This window comes from Podarcis erhardii, assembly GCF_964252035.2.
Source record: "Podarcis erhardii genome assembly, chromosome: 6".
Classification (NCBI taxonomy): domain Eukaryota; kingdom Metazoa; phylum Chordata; class Lepidosauria; order Squamata; family Lacertidae; genus Podarcis; species Podarcis erhardii.
The window spans coordinates 21,490,865-21,508,324 of NC_138510.1; the positions used below are offsets into that span (position 1 = coordinate 21,490,865).

The window sequence follows — 17,460 nt, forward strand, 5'->3', positions numbered from 1 at the left end:
TCTAGGTGCCGAAATCCCAATGGAGCAGAAAAGATTATTTATGTATGTGACCATGGCTGTGTGGATGTTATTGGCCCAGAGATGGAAAGAAGATAAAGTCCCGACCAGAGGAGAACGGCAGATTAAATTGATGGATTATGCCGAAATGGCAAAAATGACCGGAAGAATTGGAAATCAGGAAGACCAAAATTTTAATAAGGAAATGGGGGGGGGATTTTTATCTTAAACATCATTGTAAACAGTTAAAATCGTTAGTTGGATTGGAGTAACACTTGTAGTTTAATGGTGAATTTTGGATATAATTGAGATGTAAAAGATTTGGATTTTTATAAAAGATGCAGGAGAAGTCCAGGAGATTCTATGGAATCTTGTTTTTATGACGTGTGTTGGCTATGTGATTGTAAAACTTTAAATTGAAAAACCAAATAAATAAATTTACAAAAATAAAATAAAATAAATAAACACCCGGGTGCTGCACTTGTTGTGGGTGACAATTCCCAGTCACCCACAACAACCCAGTTCACTTCCCAGCAATCCCCTGCAACCCACAAGGTCCGGAATTCTTGGAGGGGAAGAATGTGCTTTGAGGTCAGACGTGCAAGAAACGCACATGCAGCTGGACAACGAAAAGGGCTGATAAAACAGGCGCTGGATATCCGTGCCTGGCTTGCCTTCTCGTTAGGTGTGGGGTTTTTTTTTTGCTAATTTTAAACTACTGCTGAGCGCGTGAGGAAAAAGCTATATATATTAGGATCTGGACCGTGGCAGGAAGAAGAGGCACAACAGTTCCCTCTCCTTTTCCCGTTTGGCAAACCCCGACCCCGAAGCTCCAAACCCACGCGGTTTGGGGAAGGGGCTGGGGGGCTGGGAGAGCAGGCTGGACTTAGCAGGTGGATACAAAAGTTGGGAAGAAGGGGGAGGAGGGCGCGAAACGTGACTGGGCTCAGCGAGTCCGGCATCTGCGGATAATCCCGCTTCTCCCGGCGTCCCTCCCTCCCCACCCCCGTTGATTGGATGGGTCTGCGGGGCGACGGCGTGGGGGGGGGGGCGGAGAGGGAGTCGGACGCGGAGGCCCCTCTGCGGCCCCGGAGGAAAGGAGGCGCTTTGCAACAGATGGTTCAAGGTATTCTCTCCTCCGGCGCGTCCCGCGCGCGCTCTCTGGCTGACTGGCCGGGAGCCCCCCGCGCAGCGCCGGCCGCCAGGGAGGGCGGGAGCGAGTCCAAGAAGCAGCTGTGTGGTCCTGCAGGGCGCGAGCGCCGCTTCGCCTTGCCTTGCCCGCGCCTCGGCTCGCGCGGACCTTCGCTTCGGGCTGAGGGGGCGCCCATGCCGCTCGCTCGGGCTCTGTTGCCGGGCCAAGCGCTGCCGGCCCCGCCTCCGTCTCCGCTCGCGTCCACTTAAGTCGGCGAGTCAAACAAGCGCCGCCTTGGCCCGGCTGTGAGGAGAACTCGCCCGCTCGCCGGCGGGGAGGGGGCCGCCTGAGGTAAGTTCCTTGGCTCGGCTGGATGGGAGGAAGCCCCGCGCCCTCGCTTCGGAAATATGACCTTGTTTCTGCGCTTGAGGCACCGAGGCCGGGATAGGCGCGCTGCTGCTGCCGCTTTCTCTCACAGTGGGGTGAGAGAAGGCCAAATCTTCGCTTCCCGCCTCTCGGCACGCTGTGGTCCCTTTTTAGACGAGGTTCAGGAGAAATGCTGAGAAAGACCTGGCTTTTCCTGGCCAGCTCTCCTCCAGGCAGGTTCCCCTTCGAGGTCTTGTTGTTGTTGTTGTTTAGTCGTTTAGTCGTGTCCGACTCTTTGTGACCCCATGGACCAGAGCAGGCCAGGCACTCCTGTCTTCCACTGCCTCCCGCAGTTTGGTCAAACTCATGCTGGTAGCTTCGAGAACACTGTCCAACCATCTCGTCCTCTGTCTTCCCCTTCTCCTTGTGCCCTCCATCTTCCCCAGCATCAGGGTCTTTTCCAGGGAGTCTTCTCTTCTCATGAGGTGGCCAAAGTATTGGAGCCTCAGCTTCACGATCTGTCCTTCCAGTGAGCACTCAGGGCTGATTTCCTTCAGAATGGAGAGGTTGGATCTTCTTGCAGTTCATGGGACTCTCAAGAGTCTCCTCCAGCACCATAATTCAAAAGCATCAATTCTTCGGCGATCAGCCTTCTTTACGGTCCAGCTCTCACTTCCATACATCACCACTGGGGAAACCATAACTTTAACTATACGGGCCTTTGTTGGCAAGGTGATGTCTCTGCTTTTTAAGATGCTGTCTAGGTTTATCATCGCTTTTCTCCCAAGAAGCAGGCATCTTTTAATTTTGTGACTGCTGTCACCATCTGTAGTGATCATGGAACCCAAGAAAGTAAAAACTCTCACAGCCTCCATTTCTTCCCCTTCTATTTGCCAGGAGGTGATGGGACCAGTGGCCATGATCTTCGTTTTTTTGATGCTGAGCTTCAACATGTTGAGCTTCAACATGATGTTGCGCTCTCCTCTTTCACCCTCATTAAAAGGTTCTTTAATTCCTCCTCACTTTCTGCCATCAAGGTTGTGTCATCTGCATATCTGAGGTTGTTGATATTTCTTCTGGCAATCTTAATTCCAGTTTGGGATTCATCCAGCCCAGCCTTTCGCATGATGAATTCTGCATAAAAGCAGGGAGACAATATACAGCCTTCGAGGTCTTAAGCAGCAGAAATCCATCAATGCTTCCTCAGAAGTCAGACCCATTGCTTTCCGGCTTCCTCTCCTGTCAGGAGAGTATAGGATTGCAGCCTTGGTTGACACCGCTCCCCAACTGTTGTATCAGGACATTGTAGGCAGGTCTCCACCCTCCTCATTGTCTTATTCATGTGAGGGACATTTGAATTAATAGTAAAAAAAGAGGTGCAGAAGCCCATGCAGAGTGGTTTTTGCCTGCCTCCTGTCGTGTCAGTATTTGGCAGGTTTGAATCCTGGTTGCAGCCCGTATGCCATACCATTTGAGATGTTGTTCTGTCACAATCTATTGAGACTTGTATATATGCTGCAGACTGCGTCAACAGGTGCAGGTAAATTCATTGCGATTGTGGTTGTTCCCTGTGAGCTGTCACTAAGCATTGGGAACCCTGTGTGCTCGAGATAGAGAAATGGCTTTCAGCCAGCAGGGATTGAAAAGCATTGACCCAGCACACAGGCTAGTTTCATATCTCCTCCAAGGTTGCTGAATGGATTTGCCCATATGATAAGGTAATTTTAGCCAGTGATGATTAAGGGTAGATTGTGAGCATCAGGTTTGTCCAGCTAACCTGAGTTGCATCCTAGTGTGTTGTATGGAGTCAAGACCTTGAGCATGTCAATATGACACTGTTCCACCAAGTCAAGAAACCTATGGGTTCCCACAGATCTGGGTGTGATTAAAGGCCTGTTTGGACATGCATGTACATCACCTGATGACTGCAACATCAAGAAGTGATGCAAAAGTGGGAAGGAGCCACCCAGATCAAAACATCAAAGACAAAACTTCCATATCACTTCTTAATAAACTGTTTCATTGCAGTTGGTTCACACATTTCAGTTGAGGATTGCCAGTTGTGGAATTACAAAGTGGAACAGATGAATGTGTGGCACACCTACGAGATGTTTGTTATTTCTATTAATTTTGTTTTGTTTTTGTTTCAGTGTATGTATACACACACACACACTTTTCTACTCCAGGTGCATAAAGCAATGTATACTTATGGTAAGAATCACATAGAATTGTAGAGTTATAAGGGTCTTCTTGTCCAACCCTTTGTTGAGGCAGATAATTCACTGCTGTATCCAGCCCCTGTTTTAAAAACACTGATGAAGGTTTGTCCACCATCTTCCTGTGCAGTTTGTCTAAAAACAGGCATAAAACCAAAATACTAAAGAAAGTAAAAAAGAAAACAAAATATGAGTTAAGCATCCTTGGTTCACAGCCTGACAATGCAAAGCTATGCAGGTCTACTCAAAAGTAAATCCCAAACAGTACAATAGGGCTTATTTCTCAGGTAAACCTGAATTTCTTGGACACAGCATACTGACGTGAACGTCCAAGTATTCTGAGACTTTTGTGTGAAGAACAAGCAATGAGGGAGGGATAAAAGTACACTTTGCCACATGTGTTTGCAGAACGTATTTAGTAGGGCTTTTTATGTTCAGCATTTCTGTTGATTTGTTGTATATGATCTATAGGAACAATATAGAATTACTTTATTAGAATATAACTGAAGGATCTCTTGTACTCTTGTGCTGATTGGGATATTCCAGTGCATCTACAGTGGCAGAGCTTTCCTGTGTTTCCCAATGTACATCCTATCTATATCACTGGTCTCTTATCCTATACACATCCCATAAAATTCAGCAGGACTTAACTCTCAGTACACATGCATTGGATTGCACGGTTATACCCCAGAGGAAAGCGGAGGGTGAGGGACTTGCCAAGGGATTGTTCTGCATATAGAAACACACTGAAAAAATTTCTTGCATGCTTTGTTTGGTGTGAAGCCATGGGTGGAGAACTGTGATTGACAGCTCTGTTGGCTCACCCCCTCTAACAACTTGCGCTTCCCACCTGTTCCAGGGAATTAACACCAGATAGAGAAATCCACCGCTACAGAGTCCAGTTGCTAGTACTGTACAAGAATAAGTCCCTTAAAAAGAGAGAGAAAGTGGAATTGAAACATTGTTTTTCACCCTTGCTGTGTACATTGTTCCACTGACATGTTTAAAGACAAAGCAAACAACTTATAAAGTGCAATATTTAATCCTTTTAGTCACTTCCTGGGCCAGGAGGCTACATTTTAAAGTAGTCCAAGCTGGAAGTCACAAGTGATCTAGGAATATGACCTAAGATAATGAGCATACATATTTGGCTGAGTCAGCCTGTGATTCCTTGCCAGTGTAGATAGTGGGTTGATGGTTTCAGGGTTACAAACTTGGGTATCTCATTGTGTAACTAGAAATGATACTTCTCCAGGATGTCATCACTTTTCAGGCAATGTGTAAACAAGCCTGTGAATTACATCAGGCCGTTGCACATGGCTGAATCTGAAGTACTATTTTAATGTGTTACTTCAAACATTTCTGTACTGCCCTTCAGTCCAGGATTTTTGTGATGATTTGCAGTTGCTAAAAAGCACAATTAAACTGTAAAAAAAACCACCAGTTGTAGCAGGAATGGGGAATTTTAAGCCTGAAAAAAGTAAAAGGAGGTTACGTGATGCCAGGTTTGAGTGGGGTCTGGGCAAGATTCTCTGGTGACCCTCCATCACCACTGTAGTGGCTAATGCATCCCCCTGGAAAGCTTACTGATAAGCAGTAGGTGTCAGTACTTAAAAAATAATAATAATCCATGACCCAGCATTGATAGGAGAAGTGCAGAGCTGAATTCCTGCAGTTGCTACCATCTTGAGTTGCCCTGCAATGCTTCTGGATCCTGATGTAGCATGCTTGGTGGCAGAGCCCAGAAGCATGGTTGGAAAATAAGGTGGTAGCTGCAGCCACCTGGCTTGGCTTCCTTTTAGCACTGGGCCATTTAAGAAGTTTTTAAAGCACACACCCAGACACACAAACTGGAAGACAGTGCCTACCCCAGAGGCACTGTGGTACCACTAGAAACAAGTGGCACCAATTTGGAAATGCTTTCCAGATTTGAAAAGCACATGGTGTAAGGACTTCTAAATGTTACCTCCCTCTTCTTGGATTGCTGCAACGTGGAAGCACTTTTTAGAAGCTTCCATATGTTTGAAGCCAGCCATCAGAACTGTAGGATGTCCTGAAGTGGGTTGAATTATCTGGGGGAAGCTTCCATCCCTTTTAATGTTCTCTGTGGTTCAGAATGTCATAGATACTTTCATTGTGTCGCAAAGAAATTGTGAGGTCTCCTCCTACTTAACATTTGGTAACAGTACTGGGTTGTATACAGCACGGAGCATCAAAGTGATGCATCTCTGGCCCAGAGAACTTGCTATCTAGTTTCCACCAAGGGTGGGGAAGGAGGGAACTGGAGAAGGGAGGAATGGGGAAAGAGGTTGGAAATTGCCAGTGAATAGCAGGGGTATGGAGAGAAACTTCATTAAAGCAATAAAAGTGAGTCCAAAGTGGTTCAGTGATTATTTGGTTGAAGAAACTGGTCTAATAGAGAATGGGAGGAGGAACTTGATACATGGTGGCAGGCTTTTACAGACACAGTGCTGTGGTCTGTATGCCAACCACAGATTAAAAATGGGTGGGGAACATTCCCCCTCAGGACAGCCTTTTGTGGGCAACAGGTAGGTGGAGCCAGAGTCAGAAACTAGTCTTTGTGCCATAGACAATTTTCTACACACACTCACACACCCCTCTCTATCCTCTATACATTATCGAACACATTTTAGCTATGCAGAATTACTAGATGAGCAAAGCAGGGTGGGAGAGGAGGGTGTCCTGAGTTCCAAGGGCCAAAGAGAGAACCCTGGAGGGTCACATTTAGCCCCTTGTGCCTGAGCTTCTCCACCATCTGTTCTCCTCCTCCGCTCTTGCTGCTGCTCCCAAGCCATGGACAAAACAAGGCATTAATGCAACAAGGCTTTTCATGGCTTCTGAATCCAGGCTTGTCATTGGTTTCTCCCAAACAAACCATGAATGGTAACCAAGGTTTGCTTCATACTTACGGTTTATTTGGAGATAAGAAGCCACAAACTTTAGAGAACTATGGTGTGTTACATCAGTGGTGCAGCAAGAACGGGGAAGGTGTGCCATGGGTGCTTTTGAGCTGCATGTCCTAGCATGCTGTCCATCCAGTACAACCCTTGCCTGTGGCCTATGTTACTCCAGATTTTTTGCCCTCATCTACTCCAAAGATCTCTTTCTTAAAAGTGCTTTGTCTCTTTTATGCTTACGATTCCTTTCCAAAACATCAAGATGCTGCTGCTTTTCTTGTGTCTTTCAAATCCCTCTTCAAAAACCATGTCTTCTGTGGCTTAACCCCCTTACTAGCCTGATATGTGTTAGGCATACCTTATCTCATAGAAAGCAGTGCACTAAAACCCACTGGGTTTAAACTCTTAGTTCACACACCCAATTCATTGCATTTACCACCTTCAGTTGTGTTGTGTTGTGTTTAAATTTATACCGCAGTCAACTTGAGTCAAGGACCAGACTTGTTTTGTCTTAGGCTGCTCAGTGTTGATGTTAATATACCACATTCCGAAGTTAACACATGCTTGTTTTCTCCTGCTCTGAAGGGTAGGATTCAAAACTGTGGCTTCAATTTACAAGAAAGAAGATTCTGCCTAAACATAACAGAAAAACTTTCTGACAGTAAGAGCTGTTCAACAGTGGAACAGTCTCCCTTGAGAGGTTGTGGACTCATATAGTCCAGCCCTCCACAAGGTCTGAGGGACAGTGGACCGGCTCCCGGCTGAAAAAGTTTGCTGACCCCTGGACTAGATGACCCTTGGATCCCTTCGAAACCTACGATTCTGTGATTAACTATGATTAGACAACTTCACCTGTGCACAAGCTGTGTGTTTGTGCATGCCGTCCAAACTCTCATGCTTTGCTTATTTGGGGGGGGGGAGTGAACCACAGAGCATCTGGCTTTGTATTACATCTGTACTGGTGCTTGCAGTGTGTTTCTCTCCAAACAAGCCACCATCTGAAGCCAAGGTGGTGTGTTGCATGTGTGAAAGCTATTCAAGCCATTTAAATTATGGTTAATGACTTCACATTGCAACTGAATGTGATCATATGGGGAGTGGCCAGCGGTGGTGGGGATTGTAACCCAGCCATAGGTTCCCCACCACAATATCATCTGTAATATATGCAGAGCTCAAAGCTGTTTTCATCTCACCTTCTGGGGTATTCCAGAAAATAAACAGTGGCATAGAAAGCCTTGTAAAAATGTACGGCTTAGAGACAGAATAGCTTGTAGATCAGAGACATGCAAGGTCTCATTGTATGTTAAGAGTATTTAATGTAGTCTCTGCCGCTTATCCTGTTTCTGATCTGTCAGTGGTAGGCAAGCTTTTAATCCTACGTAGCAACAGAAGTGTTTTAATCACTTTTAGGATTATGATACATTTTTGTGCAGAGTGGAATCAGTAAATATTGCACTTTGTTGTAGACTCCTGGATTGCTTTTCTTCTAATTCTTGCTTTGCTGCTGTCTTGTTCCTCTGTAAAATTCAGGGACTGAGCAATTCTTTGCTAGTGGAATATTAAGAGGCCTCTCAAAATGCAGATGAGCTTTTGCATTGCACTATGTAATAGGCAGATTGTTGTTGTGCTTTCATTAGACTGTGACTAAGAATCCTCTTATTACTTTCAGATCTCCATATCTCACTGTGCCAGGTGCACACTATGTGCAGCTTGAGGTTCTGTTGTTCAGAAGATGCTTTTTGTTTCTGGAGACTTGTTAAGGTGAAGAAAAGTGAGACATTATTTTGCATACAGGCTAAATTGCGGGGAGGGGAGATAATAAAAAACTTATATAAAACAAGAATGGTTACCCACTGGCGTGCTAACTTCCTTTGGCTAGAACTTTAGTGTTGGTTGTTTGAAAACAGCTGTTCAAATGAACTTTTCTTGCCACATGGTTCCTTGTAAGCTGGTCTGTAAATCTGTACTGGAAAATTGCAAAGTGTAACCTACGTGACAAAAATAATGACTCCACTGAAACTGTAATCCGCATGAATTTTTACAGGCGAAGAATATACTTCGGAATATAATACATGGATACAAAATATGCAAATAGAAATCTAAATGCATTAATCTTCTCCCACTGTCAAATTGTCAGTTGCAACCCAAAACAGAAGGTGGGGAAACACTGGTGGAGCAGCTGTAGTTTCTCAGAGTGAACTTTCCACTGCTAGGATACCTCGGTCTGAACATCCTCAGCAAGTGTGTGGCACCCTCAGTCAAGCTGCTGCTACACTGAGCTTCTCCTTCTTTCTTTCCCCATTCTTTTAACATTTCAGTTTGAAATCTGCCTGTCTTTGGCACAGTGGGCATCTGACCTTCACACTTTGCTTCCTCTACTTGCCACTGGAGCATCCTCTGCCTTCTGGTGGAATATGCCAGCTGTAACCTTGGAACACTTTTCTGTTCCAGCTTGCTGCCTCTGCACTGATACCAGCCCCTGTAATGGTGTGTACCTTACATGATTAGGTGGCAGTGTCTGCTGCTAGTAAAGGTGTATGCACATTAATACCAGTTAATGTATGTACATTAACTGGTATTTCTGCTTTAGGTAAGGGTGTTTTGCTGCCACGAACACAAGCACAATATAGATTTGCTAAGCCTAAAGGGACTGAAGGAGCCCCCCACTTCTCTTTAATGTAAAGAAGCCTCACTGAATCAAGTTTGAAAATGTGTGCACTACAGGAAATGTACAGATTTGCTCCAAGTTGAGAAAAAACACACACTAAATGGTAACACAAACACTTTGCAGAGTACTCTTCAGTGTCTTGTTGAAGGAAAAAATATATTGCATGAATTAAGTTTGTATCATATGACCAGATACGTTGTGCTTTTGGAGGTTGGTTTGTCACCAGCATATTTTCTTCAGAGAAATCCCTAGTTACTTGTGCTGTTTTGCTCCTAAAGTGAAGTGGTGATGCACAAGAACCACATCTTTTTGGAAAACAACAGCAAAGAGTCTTGCAGCATCTAAAAGAATAACAAATTGATTGTGACTTTTGTAGACTACAATCTGCTTCATCAGATTCATGAAAAGTTATCCTGAGTTACAGGTACACATGGTTTTGCAAGGGGGAGAACAGTTAGCAGTGAGGTCAGGGGAAAATGAAACAGAGAAAAGCACAGTGATGGTTATGTAATAATTAATTACACTGTCTGACCTGCAACTCCAAGCTGGGCTTTTATGTGTTGAACACCTGCATGAAATAACCTCTGAATCAGGTGTGGGGAACCTTTGGCCCTACAGATGTCCTCCCTGGATTCCATTAATGTGCTCCTCTCCACAAGAGGGAGGAGGGCTGGCAAGAATCCTGCTTCCCCATCCAGAGCAGATGTATCTTGAGAGAGAGAGAGAGGCACACACCTCCTCCAGCCTATGTTTCCTGGTCTCACCTCCACCCCCATGTCTTCCTCTTGTTCTCCAACCCACATCCATCTCTGCCTGCCATGCCTGAACATGTTAACGGGTCTGGACTCACAACCATTTGCATCACAATCACCTGCTAAATGTCATCTCCCACCTCCATCAATTTAGCAGAGTTTTCCATGCAAACCTGGATGGAAACTGCTACTAAAAAACGACACCTCCATTTAAACAGGTTTAACATTTTAACATGCAAACATTCCTAAAACAAGAAGGGATGGGTAACTGATTGTTCTGCTAAAATAGATCCCCTCTAATCATCTTAGCAGGGTATTCCATTCAGAGCTGTATGGAAACCCCTATTCACATGATGGGGAAATTCAATTCTGAGTGTGAGTGGGGATTTTGATCTATACCACTCCTTCACTGAGAAAGGGGTATGCATCATAATTTTCTACTAAAAGAGAGATTCCTCCATCTTTTTTTGCAGGGGATTCCATGGAAGCCCCTTCTAAAATGAAGGGGAAAACCCCTCCTTGGGGTTCCTTGTAAGGCGCTTTGAAGTCCCAGCTTAAGAACTTTACACACAATATCTTTGTGTCATCATGAGACTGACAGATCAAATGTGTCCCACAAGGTCAGTCCAGATTAAGATGTTTCTGTGGAGCCAAAATGGTTCACTACTCGTGCTCCAAGGAGAGTGGGAAGTTGCTGAGGTCTAAGGGGAGTTGGTGGAATGGGTGGGGTTGGTAAAGAGATGCGGGGGAGCGTGATGAGGAACACGAGCAGGGGTGCAGTCGCTAGCAAGGCTGGATTGGCTTGAAGCACTATCACTTGATATAGCAACAACTGGAGATTAATTGAGGTCCTAACTTCTAGCCCCAGGTGAGATGGTTCAGGAAAGACATTGTACATCCTTTAGGCTTCCTGTGGCACATGTATGTCTTGATTTGAGAGCTGCATAATAGTTTGCAGCTTGTACAAAATGAGTATTTTATTTTTATGACTCACTTTTCTTCCTCTTTTCTTCAGAACTTTTCTTCAGAACTCAAACTGGTTAACACATTCTTTTAAACCAATAGGTAAAAGGTAAAGCACCACTGACAGTTAAGTCCAGTCATGAACAACTCTGGGGTTGTGGCGCTCATCTCACTTTACTGGCTGAGGGTGCCGATGTTTGTCTGCAGACAGTTTTTCCGGGTCATGTGGCCAGCATGACTAAGCCGCTTCTGGCGAAACCAGAGCAGCACACGGAAATGCCTTTTACCTTCCCACAGGATTTATCTACTTACACTTCGACATGCTTTTGAACTGCTAGGTTGGCAGAAGCTGGGACCTAGCAGTGGGAACTCACCCCGTTAAACTAATAGAAGAAGAGTAAAATACATTGAAGCAAACAGCAGGCACAAAATACAAATACCAGTCAAGAAACCTTCCCCATCTCAGTAACACTAGTAATTTCTAGCTGTACCTTTCAAATGCTCCATGCATTCCTGCATGGCAGAATTCAAATAGTGATAGGACCAAACATCATCCCAATGTCTCAGCATCATACATCTCTTCACCTACATCTCAGTCCCTATGGGGACAGCAGAGCAGATGATCTTACCAGAAGCTGCTACCACTTCATCTCCTTGCTTCTCTGGCAGCACAGCAGGCCCATGGGATTCTGCTGCCTGAGGCAGCTGCCTTATTCTGCCTCATGGGCGGGCTGGGCCTGCATTGGAAGGTGCTTTGTACCAAGTCAGATCATTGGTCCATCTAGTCATTATTGTCAACACTAACTTGCAGTAGAGTCTCCAGGGTTTGAGGCAGGAGTCCTTCCCAGTTCTATCTGGAGATGTCAGGTGTTGATTGAGGGACCTTTTCTATGCACAGTTTGTGCTCTGCTACTGAGCTGTGGTCTTTCCCCATCCTTTTACGTCTTTTCTATATTAGCTTGTGTACTGTGCTTCATTGTGTCATCCTGATCCTCTAACTTGGAACAAGTATCACAAATGGGAGGTTTCTTCTCCATAACTTGTGGCAGGATTTGTTTGTTTCACTTAAATCCTTCCTCAAAATTGCTGAGAATGGTGTGCACATACCATAGTTCTCAGGTGGTCTCCTATCCAGGCAGCTAACATGGCCAGATCTGCTTGGCTTAGGCAGTTGTAACATCTTGTGCCTTCACACCATTATCCAGGCCTGTGTAAATCAGAGACGTGGTGTGATATTAATGGATCTAAAGTAGCAGCATCAGCAATATTAACTAATTTCCTCATTTGCATCTGAGGCATTTGTTTGGTAAAAGGATCATTAAGCATATGCAAACATTCCACGCACTGCGTAAGTTCTTCAGGCTCTGGCAAATGATGAATGGGAAAATTAGAGGTTGCAGGAAAATGTAAATATCATCCTTTGTAAACCTGTCCCCTGGCAAGAATGAAATATTCTCCCTTTGAGCAATGAAGCATTCGTTATATTCTTTTCACATCAGTGAAGAATGCCCAAGACTATTTTACATACTTGATTTGTCCCTTTTACCTTTTTTTTCCTGAGCACTCCTGTTGAATTGGGATTTGTCTTGGTTTTGTTGAACAAGCGCTCCAGCACTGCGCTGCAGAAAGAAGTGCCATAACTCCAATTAACTCCCATGCTATAATCTCTTGAACAATTCTGGACCCGTCTCTTCATGTTTTTCATATTAACAGCCATGGGTCATTTGCCAAATGTTTGGTTAAATAATTGCACAGTGGATTAAACTGCAAGCTCACATCATGGTTGCTATTAAATAATTTATGTGTAACAGCAAACCTACCTGAGGAAAACTGGGGTCATTGGGCAATCCAATTAAATCTTAGCTCCAATGGGAAAAGCTTCCCTGCAGTTCTCACTGGAGATAAAAGGATCTGCAACAGATCACAACATTCAGCAAGACTACATTTTCATTTACTGGCTTTCTCTCTGTGGAATAACTGCTTAAGGTCAGTGAAATCACTGTGTTTTATCAAGAACCAGATTTGTCCATACATTGTGAGAACAACCCAGACAACTTCAAAGGACTGGTGGGATGAAAACTCTGTCTTTTATGGTGTGGACAGTGATGCCAGATCTGGCAGAGTGTCAGAAAACATATGAACATGTACACATGTCTTACATGTGGGAAAGCTAACATTTAAGGAATGTTTCCTGGAGAAAGCAGTATGCACAAAGGTGGAATAACATTAGCTTGGATAACCTGTGAGCCTTGAGCTTGCTGATCGGAAGGTCAGCGGTTCAAATGCCCGGGATGGGGTGAGCTCCTGTTGCTCGGTCCCAGCTCCTGCCAACCTAGCACTTTGAAAGCACGTCAAAGTGCAAGTAGATAAATAGGTGGGAAGGTAAATGGCGTTTCTGTGTGCTGCTCCGGTTTCACCAGAAGCTGACTTTGTCATGCTGGCCTGAAAATCTGTCTGCAGACAAACACCAGCTCCCTTGGCCAGTAAAGTGAGATGAGCACCGCAACACCAGAGTCGTTCACAACTGGACTTAACTGTCAGGTCCTTTACCTTTTAGTATTACTGAGCCACTTTTAGGGAGCTGACAATAATCACATTGTTGCAGAAATTCAGGTGTTTATAAAAAGATTTAAAGGCAATAATAAGCCAGTATGAAATTATTTGGAAGAAACGAAATGGCTTTGTGGTCACTACAGAATAGAAAGGGATAATAATGCATGTATTACCTGGACCAAACTTAGTTACTAAAGCAGAGATAGAGCTTTCCTCCTGGAGCAAATAACAGTTTGGGACAGGAGTGTGTGGGATATATTGGGACTATTGTGCAGGGGGAAATGGTTAATCCATTCATGGCGTGATACTGACAGGGAACAGGGCTGTCATTGTTTGCTTAAAAAGAAATGAAACAAACAAATGCAAAACAATGTTTTGATGTAACCTCAAATGTGAACAAATTTCATTACTTTTCGGAAACCTCATTTGCCAAAGACTGTATCTGCTCCAAGATGCTTGTTAAAATGGCTTTGCAATAGTGAGGGGACTGTAGATGATTACTTTGCAAAAGCATTATGAATCAGTGGTAGAGCACTTGTGTGGGGGAGGATTCCCCTCCCCAAGTGTTCTCCAAAGATGCACTTGAAAATGCTAACTTAATTCCAAATCAAGTTGAGAGGAGTATGCTCATCACTGAGCCGAAGTGTTTGGGCGGGTGATTGATGGGTGCAGGCAGTGCTTTGACACCTCAATATTGCATGTGGCTAGCAGAATTGCACGGCACCAAATCAGCCAAGAATAGTCCTGTTCTGGCTTGATCTGAACAGACTTTTACCGTATGAAAATACTTAACTGTGATTACTGTCTCGATGTCTGCCTGATGGTTGGGTGTCCATCCTGTGCGCATACCACTCTCGGGTTTATTTTTGAGATTCTTCCACCAGACACTAATTAATGGGAAGGCGTTTCATATTGTGGTTCCCAAGTTATTATATTACTATAGCGAACTCTCATTATTTGTTTCCATTAAGACAGAATACAAAATGCACTCAGCATTCGAGAATCCTGTGTACTTTTGTCATTTTGACACTTTTTCTGTTTCATTTACTTGGTCCCTTCATTTGGTCAGTTCTGAACAGGACTCTGGCAGATTTAGAACCATGTGCTTTATTACAGATACCTGATTTTGATTCAGTACTGCACTTCGTGGGCTGCACAAATGAAACCATAGTATATTAAGTTCCCATTTTGACCTCCATCCCGTCCCATAAGCTACTTCATTTTGTTGATGAGCTTTTTCACACATAGCACCAAAATTCGGTTTGATGCTGTGTGAAAAAGCCTTATGCTGCCTCCTGCCGTCTTTAAACTCTCCCCAAGTTTGACCAGTTGCTTTTCAGCAGAGTGCAATCCAGTGGTGATACCTATTTAGGCATCTTATCTGTGTTCTCTCTCTCTCTCTCTCTCTCTCTCTCTGTGTGTGTGTGTGTGTTTGTGTGATGCTGGGTCCCAAAGTGATATACATAAAGCAGCTTGCCCTAGACAAAAAAATGAGTAGTTGTGGCACAGGTATAAGCATAGTAACAAGCAAAGGTTGATCCATTAGGGCAAATGGGTCCCCACCAATCTTAGCCTGTCTTCAACCAGCTCCCACCTGCCTGTCTTATTCCTTGTATCCTGTTTCAGGGCTTCCTCTTCCTTAGTCTCAGTGTTGCTCCTTGCAGAACACAGCCCAGGGAAAGATAGGGACAAAACCAGAATTAGCTGACTCTGCCTGTCATTGGCTCTGGCGCTACCTGCTGTTGATCTCTGCCCAATTTGTCCCACTGGGCACCAGCTACCACTGATAGTAACTCAGGAAGCTGTCTAAGTCAGACCAGTAATCCATGTAGCTCAGTACTGCCAACGTTGAGTGGCAGAAGCTCTGCAGGGTGTCAGACCAGATGGGAACTTTTTTTAGCTCTACTAGGAGATGTCAGGGATTGGACTTGGGGCCTTTTCCAAACAAGGAACATATCATTTTCAGCATGCAGAAATAAGCAAATTGATTTCTTGCATCATCTAATGAGCTTCAGCAGTCCAATAATTAAGTATCATGTTGGTTTAGTTCTTTACATTGCTTTTTTCTTTTGTCCTCTCCAAGCTGCTGTGAATTATAGATCTTCTGTTGCTTTCGTCTGTACCTGCCTAGACTTTGCTTCTGGGTAGCATTCTATTTCATGGCAGCACATGCCATTATTACAGGACACTTGTGTCTTAGAGGGACAAGGAGATGATATACATCTTTCAGTCCCATTTTTTCCTCCAAGAGCATTTGCAGACAGGACTATACAAAAGTTTAAAACTGAACTTCACTAAGTCGGTCATCTATAGGGGTTCTCAAACATCCTGTCCTCAGGCCCCACTTCAGATGACTGTAAATTACTGAGGCTCACTAGTCACAAAATAGCATCATAGTTTGGCATAATTGACTGCAACCTAGTGACATCATTTTATAGTGATATCTAATCCCACTTTTAGCAATTTCTAGGCATTTCACACAGGGATTTCCTTGTAGCTTGGAGTTTACTTTTCCTCAAGTACAGACTTTGGCTCTGGGAGTACTGTGACTCTGCTTCACTATTTCAATAAGAATTTGCTGATTCAAAGCCTCTAAGTGAAGCATCTTAAGGGGAAAGGTATGATGCAAATGTCATCAATTGGCCACTGATGGAAGGAGAATGCTGAACTAGATGGACCCTTGGTTTGATCCAGCAAAGCAGTTTTTATGTTCTTCGCACAAACCTGCTCAAACTAATGAGAGGATTTAGAGTTTGCACACCACAGCTTGTATCTTAATGCAGCTGAAACCTTGTATTTTTAAAAAAGTGGTAATGGTACCCTTTTTTGTTTTTCATGCATCTCTTCTTTCAAAATCACTTTGGTCCATAGGAAATTGCTCCTCACATTCTCTAAGCATACATGGTTATGTTGGGGACTTCATCAAACTTTACAAGATAACTAATATTTTTAAAACAATGATTTCATGAGAAGTGGTTTACCAGTGTTTCAGTTTATTGTGACAGCTGAGAAAAGGGCAGGCAGTTAGATGAGAACTGTAGAGGGGGCTGATTTTTCCTTAAAGAATTAATCTTTGCAGTCCCACACCCCATATTTGAGTGATTCCTTAGTTGGCTCTGGAACATAGTTCATTCACTGATACTCCCATACAGTTGCTAATCTCATCATTGCCTGGTTCTTTTCTTCTCAAGAGATTCAGAAATTGGTGCTAAGCGTTGGTCTCTGCTTACTCCTGCTGTTGCCCAATTGAATAATCTCTTCCCATGCCTCAGGCAAATAATAGTGATGGATTGCTAAAGCAGGCCACTGAGGGCTACTTTGTACAACTACTGCTGTGCTGTCCTTTGTGGCTTAACTGAATTTTATGGTTACCTGAATTTTTCTTCATAAGCACAAAATACAATTTTGCAGTCTGCCTAGTATGGGTTGAGCAGCATGGCATGCCACCCTAAATATGACACTCTTATTTTTCTTCCCAGATTTTCTTCCCAACACTCGAAGACAATTGGCCACCTGACTAATTCATTGGCCATGTTCACTTATAAGGATAAACCAGATTTTCTCCTTTCTTGTGGTTTAGCTAGTGCACACTGCCTGGTCGCTGCTCCTTCCTCTCTTGGTCCAAGTGGGAAAAGCAATCCTGGAAGTAGGGATGGAAGGAGCCATCAGTTTTGGTTCTGTCCGTTTCTTGTCCGTCCCCCCCCCCATATTAAATTCAGTTTTCCATATTTCTGCAGTGATTTGCAATTTCTTTTTAAAATCCTTATGAAAACCCTTTTCTTCTGTTAGCTTCACTCTGGGTTCTGCACAAGGCACAGATGGAGGGGAAGTAATGCAGAGAGAGAAGTCACTGAGCATGTGCTGCAGCACACCAGACTTCTTCCTCTCTCTCCTG

General features: G+C 44.1%; 1 protein-coding gene across 1 annotated transcript in view; it reads left to right on the forward strand.

Moving 5' to 3' along the window:
- The first annotated feature begins 1,340 nt into the window (after positions 1 to 1,340).
- SULF2 (sulfatase 2) overlaps positions 1,341 to 17,460 on the forward strand; it is a 280,668-nt gene continuing 264,548 nt past the window's right edge. Inside the window, exon 1 of the mRNA XM_081867631.1 lies at positions 1,341 to 1,480. The gene's annotated coding sequence lies outside the window, so the exon portion shown is untranslated. The remainder of the gene's footprint in view (positions 1,481 to 17,460) is intronic.